The sequence below is a fragment of the Nuphar pumila genome, chromosome 9, assembly GCF_984573655.1.
Source record: "Nuphar pumila chromosome 9, dmNupPumi1.hap1.1, whole genome shotgun sequence".
NCBI lineage: Eukaryota > Viridiplantae > Streptophyta > Magnoliopsida > Nymphaeales > Nymphaeaceae > Nuphar > Nuphar pumila.
In genome coordinates this window covers 32,340,238-32,350,049 of record NC_143257.1, presented here as the reverse complement: position 1 = coordinate 32,350,049, position 9,812 = coordinate 32,340,238, and positions in this window count along the sequence as shown.

Here is a 9,812-nt window from a genome sequence, read left to right as displayed (position 1 = left end):
GAAAATGAGGGCCAGTGGCAAAAGGGGAATATTTACAAAATTTTAAAAAAATTGGGGTGTTCACAAGTGCATGATGAAGATTCTTTCGCTTGCAGAAAGGTTAACTTCATCCTATGTGCATAACCATTTTGCTTCAATTTCTGATAAATCAACAAAAATATCTCTTATTTTCAACCACACATGTATTCAACATCCCTTCCATTCTGTGTTGGTCAATCGTCAGCAACATTTATGTCGTCTTTATCATCCAACATCTCATTCAATGATCCATCTGTTTTTTCCCCTTTCTTTTTTTTATATATTGTGTTTAAATCAGTATTGTAATAGTAATTCTTAGCATCGTGTGCATAATAAGATTTTCGTCTGTGTTCGTTGATCAAATGTGACTAGCACCATCTAGCATCTACATTACTTGCATACCATCACCTGTATACACTTCTTGCATTCCCTGCACTTGCACTTACCTACAGCACCATGCTTCACTCACTGTATCCCCTGTACCCAACATTCACTACTGCACCTCACTGTTCAAAATACACCACCAACATGTGCATTCATTTTATTATTTGTGCATTAACATCATTTGCACACTAAACCTCACATGCACTTCCAACACCTCACACTACTACATTTCCTGCAATCACATACCATTCATTTTTGTAACATGGCTACTGTTAGATAGTTTGGCCTGTTAATGCTGGATTAACAGGGCTAAGCTAACGTTGGTGATTGTTATATTGGCCATATATTATACTCTGCAAAATACTTTCCTAAACCCAATCTGTAGACCTGATAGTTTCCTACTTACCTGTTCCTATGCTTCTTAATGTTGGGCATATATCAAAAGCTGATAACAGGTAGCCTCCTTTAGGGTCAAAACCAGACCTTGTTGATTCTCTTGTGTTTATGGATCTTTTCCAACTCCTGAAGGTACTATGCATTGTTCAGAATCAATTCATTATGCTATGCACTATCGATCTGAGTAGTCCTTTTGCAGAGACCAAGTTGCTAGTCAGGTTACTGTGATTAGGTGTAAGCCATTTACCCATTTTATCTATTGTTTAAGGTTTACACACTGTGTGATGTTTTCGTTAACCTCTGCAAATTAGTTGATCTTTAGTCTGCATAACATTGCATTAGCATATTAATCTGTATAAATGTTAACACTGATTACAATACATCACCACCTGCTACACATTCACTTAGGCATCACTGTCATCTTCACTGCACTTACATCAGCACCTTGTGTAACATCTACTCAGCACAACTACACTCCCTGTATCACCAGCCCTATTACTACCCATTGCAACTACACTCCCACTCACCTGTTGCATTTGTTGCCTTCACAGCTGCCTCACATCACTGCACCCATCTCATGCGGCACCTACATCACCACATTACACTTTTGCATCAACACCCTACTTCCACTTCCATCTCCCACAGTGTGCACACACACATTGTGTGCACACTCCAATAGCTGCAACCACATCACCTGCTGCCCCCCATAACACCTTCTTCACAGCACCCCCTTTAGCACATGTACTTGCACAGCATATCTTTTGCCACATGTTATGTAAAATCAATTTGTTGTTGTAGCCTCAGTCTAGGTACATCACTGCTACCATTTGCACTTCCTATGTTGCATACATGTATATATTTTCAATCCACCATCTCATATACATTTTTTATTTCATTTTATCATATCATATGAATTTCTTCATTAAGCATAGGGTATGTCGTGTGCATTTTCCATTTAGCTTAAGCATTGCATTTAGTATATTCATTTCTTCGTTAGAATAGGTATTTTCAAGTATGTCTTTAGCTTTAATACAACAATTTTCAATTCTTCCCTATATTTTGCCTTTTGTTGCTTTATGCTAATTCAGTTCTTGCAGGAAAATGTGGAGAATGATGATTTCCTTTCTTAGATTAGGGATTTTATTATTTTAACTTCAATTCAAGATTGTAATAATTTGATATTAATGATAATTTCTACTTTTCAGTTTATAGAATGTATGAGCATATAGTTCTCATAAATTGCTTGTGACATCTCATTTTATTTTTGTCTTTATTTCAAAAATTCATGAATGGTGAAACATGAATGGCACATGCACCTTTCTAATAAGAGATAAATAATTCTAAGTAAATGATTCACATTTATGGCCATAGTCAAAATGTGAACAATACTTAGGATTTTTATCTTTTGTGGAATAACATTTGACCTTCACTTAGTTCTCTTTTGAAAATCATCATATTTTTCTGAAATATTTTTTTCTTCCTTTATCAGAATTTAATATGTAAATTGTCTTGAGATATATTTGTGGCCATAGTCATGGATATATTGAAAGTTAATTTCATTTTAAATCCTATAAAGGCAAAAAAAATTATTTTATTCTTTATTAGAATTTAAATATAGATTATATTATAATACATATGTGACCATAGTCATAAATGTATTATGATTTTAATCTTATTTCAATTCTATTAAAAAATAAGATATGCTTTCAAAATCCAATCTTTAAATTCTTTCAAAACATTCATCATTCAGAATAGAATTGTATTCCTTTTCAAATTATTTCAAATCATTTTTCCAATTTCAAGTGATTTTTGAGATAAATTTTCAAATACAGTTTTCATTTCTAAATTCAAAAATCATTTTCAATTCTTATTTTACAAATTCAAAATTCATCTTTCTCAATTCTATCTTATTTTCAAAATCCAACTTTCAATTCTTATTTCTAAATTTCACATTTTAAATTCTAAATTTTATTCAAAATTCTTTATTTCCATTTCAAATTTTCGAATTCTCTTTCAAATCCTGAGTTTTAATTCAACTTTAAATCAGAGCTTTGAAATTCATTTTGAGATTCAAAATCAAAATTTGAGATTTACTTTGAAATTCAATCCAAATTTCAAATTCCCTCCTGATTTCAATATCAAATTCTATTCTCAATCCAATTTCAATCTTAATTTCAAAATCTAATTTCAATTTCAATCTCCAAATTCATTTCCAAGTTCAAAATTCAATTTCAAAATCAATTCAGTACTCCAATTTCAAAGTTCAATTCAACTTTGAAATTTCATTCTGATTCCAAATTCTATTTCTAAATTCCAATTTCCAATTTCATTTCAAAGTTCAAATCTCAACTTCAATATCAAATTCCAAATTCAACTCTTATTTTCAAGTTCCATTTTCAAGATTTCACTTCAAGTTCCAAATTTCATCTTTTTCAAATCTCCCTTCTTCGATTCGAATTTCAATCTATTTCAATCTTTGATTATTTCAACTTTAGAATTTCAAATCCCCTCTTTCAAATCTCAAACTCACTTCAAATTCCAAATTTAGATTCAAATTTCATTTTTCCAAATCAAGTTCAACCTTTTGAACCATTTCTTTAAAAGATATTTTCAAACTTATTTCAAAGTCACTTGAAAAAAAATCCAAAATTTCTGAAGCATTTCTCAAAAGCATGCATCTTTGCATTTTCATAAGCACAAGCATGATTCAATGTGCATTTTAGGATTTCAGAATAATTGTTTAGACAAATTTAGGCAAAGCAAAAGACATTGATTCGATCCTTGGTTCAATTAGCTCTGGTAAAGGCGCCAGAAACGGTTGAACCTCGTACCAACGAGCAAATCCCGTCTCTCCATCTTTTCCCGTAAATTTTCAAAAATGGAGGCGAGTTAATTTTCAAATATTTTTTTCAAATAAAGGTCAAGTGAAACCTTGCAAAAGAGTTTCTTTTCTTTCTTTTTCTTCTCTCTTTCTTTCTTTCTTTTTCCCCTTCAAAAAGGGAAGAAGGCAGAAAGGAAAAGAGAAGGAAAGAGAGAAAAAGGAAAAGGAAAAATTTTGCAACGATCACATAGATGCATTTTGAATCTTAAATTTTTTGAAATTAATTGTGTATTTTCCCAAAAACCTCATTTTAAAAAATCCTTATATTTCAAAACAAATATTTTACAAAAACCTTTCAAAAACCTCGTTTGGATCCCATCTTTTAAAAATTCTCATGTTTCCCTCATATTTCCTTAAATTTCTCCTTCAAAAATATAAAAAAGAAAAATAATTTCAGAAAATGGCCTAAGGCCCCTTTTTCTAAAAAAACCTTGTAAAAAGAACCACCTTCTTGAAAATTTTCAAAAAAAAGAGGGAGCCGTTTTGAAAATTTTCTAACGGTCTCGCCTTATAAAAACGACCATCGAAGAGGTAGATCCCATCCATCTTCACCCCTCCATTGCGCATGATTGCACTTCACCCTCCATTTGCCTCTGATCCATTCTCACCCTTTGATCGCTCTTCACCCCTCCATTTGCCTCTGATCCGCTCTCACCCTTCCATCGTCTTCTTCTTCCTCTCTTGCACATCCTCTCCTTCTTCCTTCTCTCCCTTTTCTTCTAGTTCTCTCCCTGGCTGACTAAAGGAGATCAATTCTGAAATAGTAGCCACGGTAAGAGCCCTCTCCTCTATTTTTCTTCGGCTTTCCTTTTCATATTTCAAGCATTGTTCTTCTCCTTAGTTTCCTTTGATTTCGCATAGCATCCACTATTTATTTTCTCCTCTTACATTCTCCATCGATTATCAAAAGCAAGCATCCTTGTAGCATCAATCTGCATATAGCAGTATTGATCTACATTTTGCAATATCCTCGAAATGTTCATATTCCAACATTTTTTCTTTCTTTTTTTTATTTATTCTGAATTTCTTTGGCTTATACATGTTTGAATATTTGTATTTCCCCTTTCATCATCATCATCATCGTCATCGCATCTGCGCTTGCTATGTCTTACATTCCTATTCTCGATCGTCATGTTAGCATCTTAAATGTCCTGTGATTTTTTGTTCGCTATGAGTTAGCATTCTAACATCTCAGCGTGGTGTGTTTTGCTGCATTTCATCATCATCATCGCCATCTCATCACACCCCAACATCTGCATTGCATTTGTATTTGTTGTGTCTTGGTCATTCATTTTCATTCATATTTCATTGCATATTATAGTTAGTGATTCACTGTATTTCATCATCTATGCATCTCATTTGTTTGCCTCATACGTCAATTTCATCTGTTATGTTTCTTCGCATTAATCTTATTCTGGTTTGAGTTGCATCCTCTATGTTTTATTTGATCATCATTTCCATTCTATGTTGCATTATCATGTTGGCGCTCCATTCATACAAGTTAATTTGGGCATACTCTGCTCAAGGTCGACCTGTATATTGCATTTATTTGTCTGTCTTCTGTGAATTGCATACCAAGCATTTTGTAACAATTTTTTTATTTATATTGTATTAATAAAATCTTGGATGTGATATCATTAGACAAAATTTTGGAATGGGCTTTATTCCACTAATGGATTCAATCCCAGAATGAATCATACTTATCATAAGTATGATTTCAGCAGAATGTTAAATATGGCATTGGATGTGAATATTGTGCCTTCTTGCTTTGTCAAATGGTTTTAATCAGACATCGGAAGTGTGGCTTCACTGCATTTTCTGATATTTTTTTTTAGATATACTCTGCTGGTATATGCATTTTTATTTCAATGAAACTTCTCAATGTTTCTTTTTAAGTGTTGAAGGCTACTTCAAGCAGGAGTCTAACTGCTCCAAAATGGTCGTTGTTTACTCGATCACCAATGTTTTTCAATTATTTTTATAACCTCTGTAAAGAATTGTCTCCACGTCAGTCCCATGCTAGGCCTTATTCTTGTTGGAGGGAGATTGCTCATTGTCTGCCATAACAGTGGGCGATGAGGATAGCCTCACTGTCACTTACCTACCTTCATGATATTCTATAGCAGTCAGCAGCTAAAATCTACAATATCATGCAAATCTTCTTTCAGTCAAGGTATTGCATACCCATTTCCATCATCTCACTGTGTATATATTCATTGTATGCACATCCATCTGTATATAAGCCTTTCATCTACTGTGTCATTTCTATTCGGTGTATTTCATCGCTCACAATCTCTTTGCATCGATACATTTTTGGTTTTTCAATTGAAAGTGCCAACCTCCTGATCTTCAGCCTATAGCAAATTCAAACCCTTTACCCATGTCATAACAGCCCCTAATCACCTGGGTACTCATTTGGTATATCAGCCACTCCCCAACACAGCGTATGGCTTCCTTCGTGAGTCATATATTGATGTCATCTTCAATAGCATGTATTTGCTACATCTTCACCTTTAACACCCCCTTTCACCTGCACCATATTTACTGTCTCACTGCTTCTTTGCAATAACACAACACTTTTGCGCTTCCCCATTGCATTCCACCTACAGCAAAACGCAACATCAACACCACCATCTCTTATATATGTCTGTTGATGAATTTCATACCCGCCTCATGATCTGTTGTGTATGTCCTTTTATATTTCTGCAAAATGGAAATCTGATCTAAATCTAGAAGCATTTGGATATTCATGTTTCGAAAATCAGAGATAATCAGTTCTAATCATGTTTGAAATGAGTAAGGGTGAGCACATTACCACATCTATAAGGGTGTTTCACTAAACACTCACTCTGCACATTCCAACATTTAGTCACTGTCTATCCATCACAATCTGCTAGAGCACGAATCTGGACCTCTACAATATGAGTGTGAACTGTAGTTGATTGTATTGTATGGATTCAACCCGTTGAAGTTGATTGTTGCAGTCAGTTTTGAAATCGACATGTTTATATGAGTTTCAATTTATAAAGGTCTAACACATTAAAGCCTTTTGACCTCTGCTACTGATTTTGGAGCTATAGAGCCATGCTCAGTAAAGTTTGGAGGTGGTTCCATCATTGTAATACCTACTTTTCACAGGTGATCAGGGAGCTTCTTTTGGTATACCTTTTCCAGAAAAGGAGTATTGGGTAAGATTGAACAATTCATGGTAGATCATTGATTCCCAAAACCCAAGCTATTTGGTATTATCGCCACTTAATACTGTAACCATTTATCAACATTTCTTAATTGTTCACGACCTCATGTTCCTTGGACACATCTTTATTTGTATGACAGGAAACCATTGAAGGATCTCGGTCTGCATAACAGTTCCATCATGCATGGGTTCTAGCAGGGAGGGTTGTATTTGTTAAATAGAACGTGATATCATAAACAATAGTTCCACCCCAAACAACAGAGATCATTCTCATCTGGTTCCCTTTCACATCCCAAAATATGGTCAAAACATCACTTGGATCTGATCTCAGTTAGCAAGTTCTATTATGCAGTGGTGACTGGCGAGACACTATGGAAGTGACTGAATTATGGATTCCTTGGAGAGGTCTGATGCATCTCAACTTCCTGTATAGTTTCTTTCAGGAAACCTTGTTTCTGGAGGAAATAAGGAGTTTTCATCTTTGGAGTGCACTTCCATTGATAAGATAAAGGTGCATTCTAAAATTGTTTCAAGTGTGACACTTTGGATAATGAGAAATCACCTAGATAACACAAAGGAAAATGTTGGCCTAATTTGGCTACGCATAGCCAGCTCAAATCCATCCTTGCCATCTCTTGCACGCTAAAGTGTGTAGGGAGTTGTATAATCCCATGAAGGAGCTGACAGATGGTGTCCAAAGAATTCAAAGATCAACATCATCACAGAATTTGGATCCATCCCTGGTTGTGAGATATGGCACATGATCACCATTTCCAGCTCATTTTTTATCTTGTACAAGGAAATTTTATGATATCAGTCGTATAACTGGTTTGTATACTCACTTGTACTTCAGGTTTGATGCTAATCACAACATGTTGTTTGGACATACTCACTGCATATCATGTGATCTTTCTTGACATATCACCATATGTTCAATATCACTCCATTCACCTCACATACACTTGTCCATTAGTGTGCATTCCCCCACTATCACCTGTTGTGATTTTCTGTACCTTCATAGCACACCACCAGTTCAATGTTTCTTACCACTTCTCCTTTAGCCACTACACTTTTCACAACACGTGCACCTATACATTCACAGACATTATATTTCTTGCATTTCGTATTATTATAATGCATATAGTGGCTTTGCATTTTTCTATATTTTACCTCAACATAATGCATATGCTTATATTGCATTCTCTGTAGACATTTTTAGTTTCTCATATCCATATGCATTTTCAGTTATACTTATATATAGGCATTTTCATCTTGTAAATATATATACATTTCTCATTAGCCTATGCATTTGCATTTAGGCATGGCATATGTATTTCCTCATTAGCACAAGCATAGCATTTAGATATTGCATATGCATTCTTCGTTAGAATATGTATAATCATATGCATTTTTGTTTTCAATATAGCATTTTTCATTTTCTTCTATATTTTGCATTTTTTTTGTGCTAACTCAGTTTTTGCAATTAAATGTTCATTTCCTTTCTTAGAATAGGAATGTCATTACTTCAATTTCAATTTGAGACTGTAATAATTTGATATTAATGAGAATTTCTACTTTTCAGCTTAGAATAGAATGTATGAACATGTAGTTCTCATAATTGCTTATGATATCTCATTTTATTTTTTTCTTTATTTCAAAAATTCATGAGTGGTGAAACATGAATGACACGTGCACCTTTCTAATAAAAGTTAAATAACCCTAAGTAAATGATTCACATTTATGGTCATAGTCAAAATGTGAACAATACTTAATATTTTTATCTTTTATAGAATAACATTTGACCTCCACTTAGGTCTCTTTTGAAAATCATCATATTTTTCTGAAAAAATCTTTTCTTCCTCTATCAGAATTTAAAATATAAATTATCTTAAGATATATTTGTGGCCATAGTCATGGATGTATCAAAAGTTAATTTTGTTTTAAATCCTATAAAGGCACAAAAATTTATTTTATTTTGTATTAGAATTTAAATATAGATTAAATTATAATATGTTTGTGACCATAGTCATGAATGTATTATGATTTAATCTTATTTTAATTCTATTAAAGAATAAAATATGCTTTTAAATTCAAATCTTTAAATAAATTTCAAAGCATTCATCATTTAGGATAGAATTGCATTCTTTTTCAAAATGATTTCAAATCATCTTCAAAATTCCAAATGATTTTTTAGATAAATTTTCAAATATAGTTCTCATTTCTAAATTCAAAATTATTTTCAACTTTCATTTACAAATTCAAATTCAAATTCATCTTTTATTTTCAATTCCATTCAGTTTTTTTATCTTATTCCAACTTTTAATTCTTATTTCTGAATTTCATCTTTCTGAATTTTACATTTTAAAACTTTGAATTTCATTTCAAATATAAATGTTAAGTTCAAATTCTTCATTTCTTTTCAGAATTCTAAATTTATAAGTCTATTTTCATTACAAATTCAGGTTTTAAATTTTGAACTTTATTTCAATTCTCAATTTAATCCTAGTTTCAAATTTCAAGTTTGAATTCAATTTCTTTTCTCAAGTTCAAAATCCAAAGTTTATTTCAAATTTTCAATTTCTAAATTCATTCTTATGTTCCAGTTTCAACTTTAATTTCAAGTTTCAATTTGTAAATTCAATTTTAAATTCCAATTTGAATCCAATTTCCATTCTAAACTTTAAATTTCAATTTCCAATTCCTAAATTCAATCCTGAATTCCAATTCAAAAGTCTAATTTCAATCAAAATTTAATTCCAAATCTCAGGTTCAAAATTTTCAATTTCAAGATTCTATTTCACTCTCAAAATTCAATTTGTATCAATTTCAAAGCTCTAAATCCAGTCTTTATTCTTCAAATTTTACTCTTTTCCAAATTTCATTTTCGATTTCAAATCTTCCTTCTTCAATTCAAATTGTAATCTATTTCAATCTTTG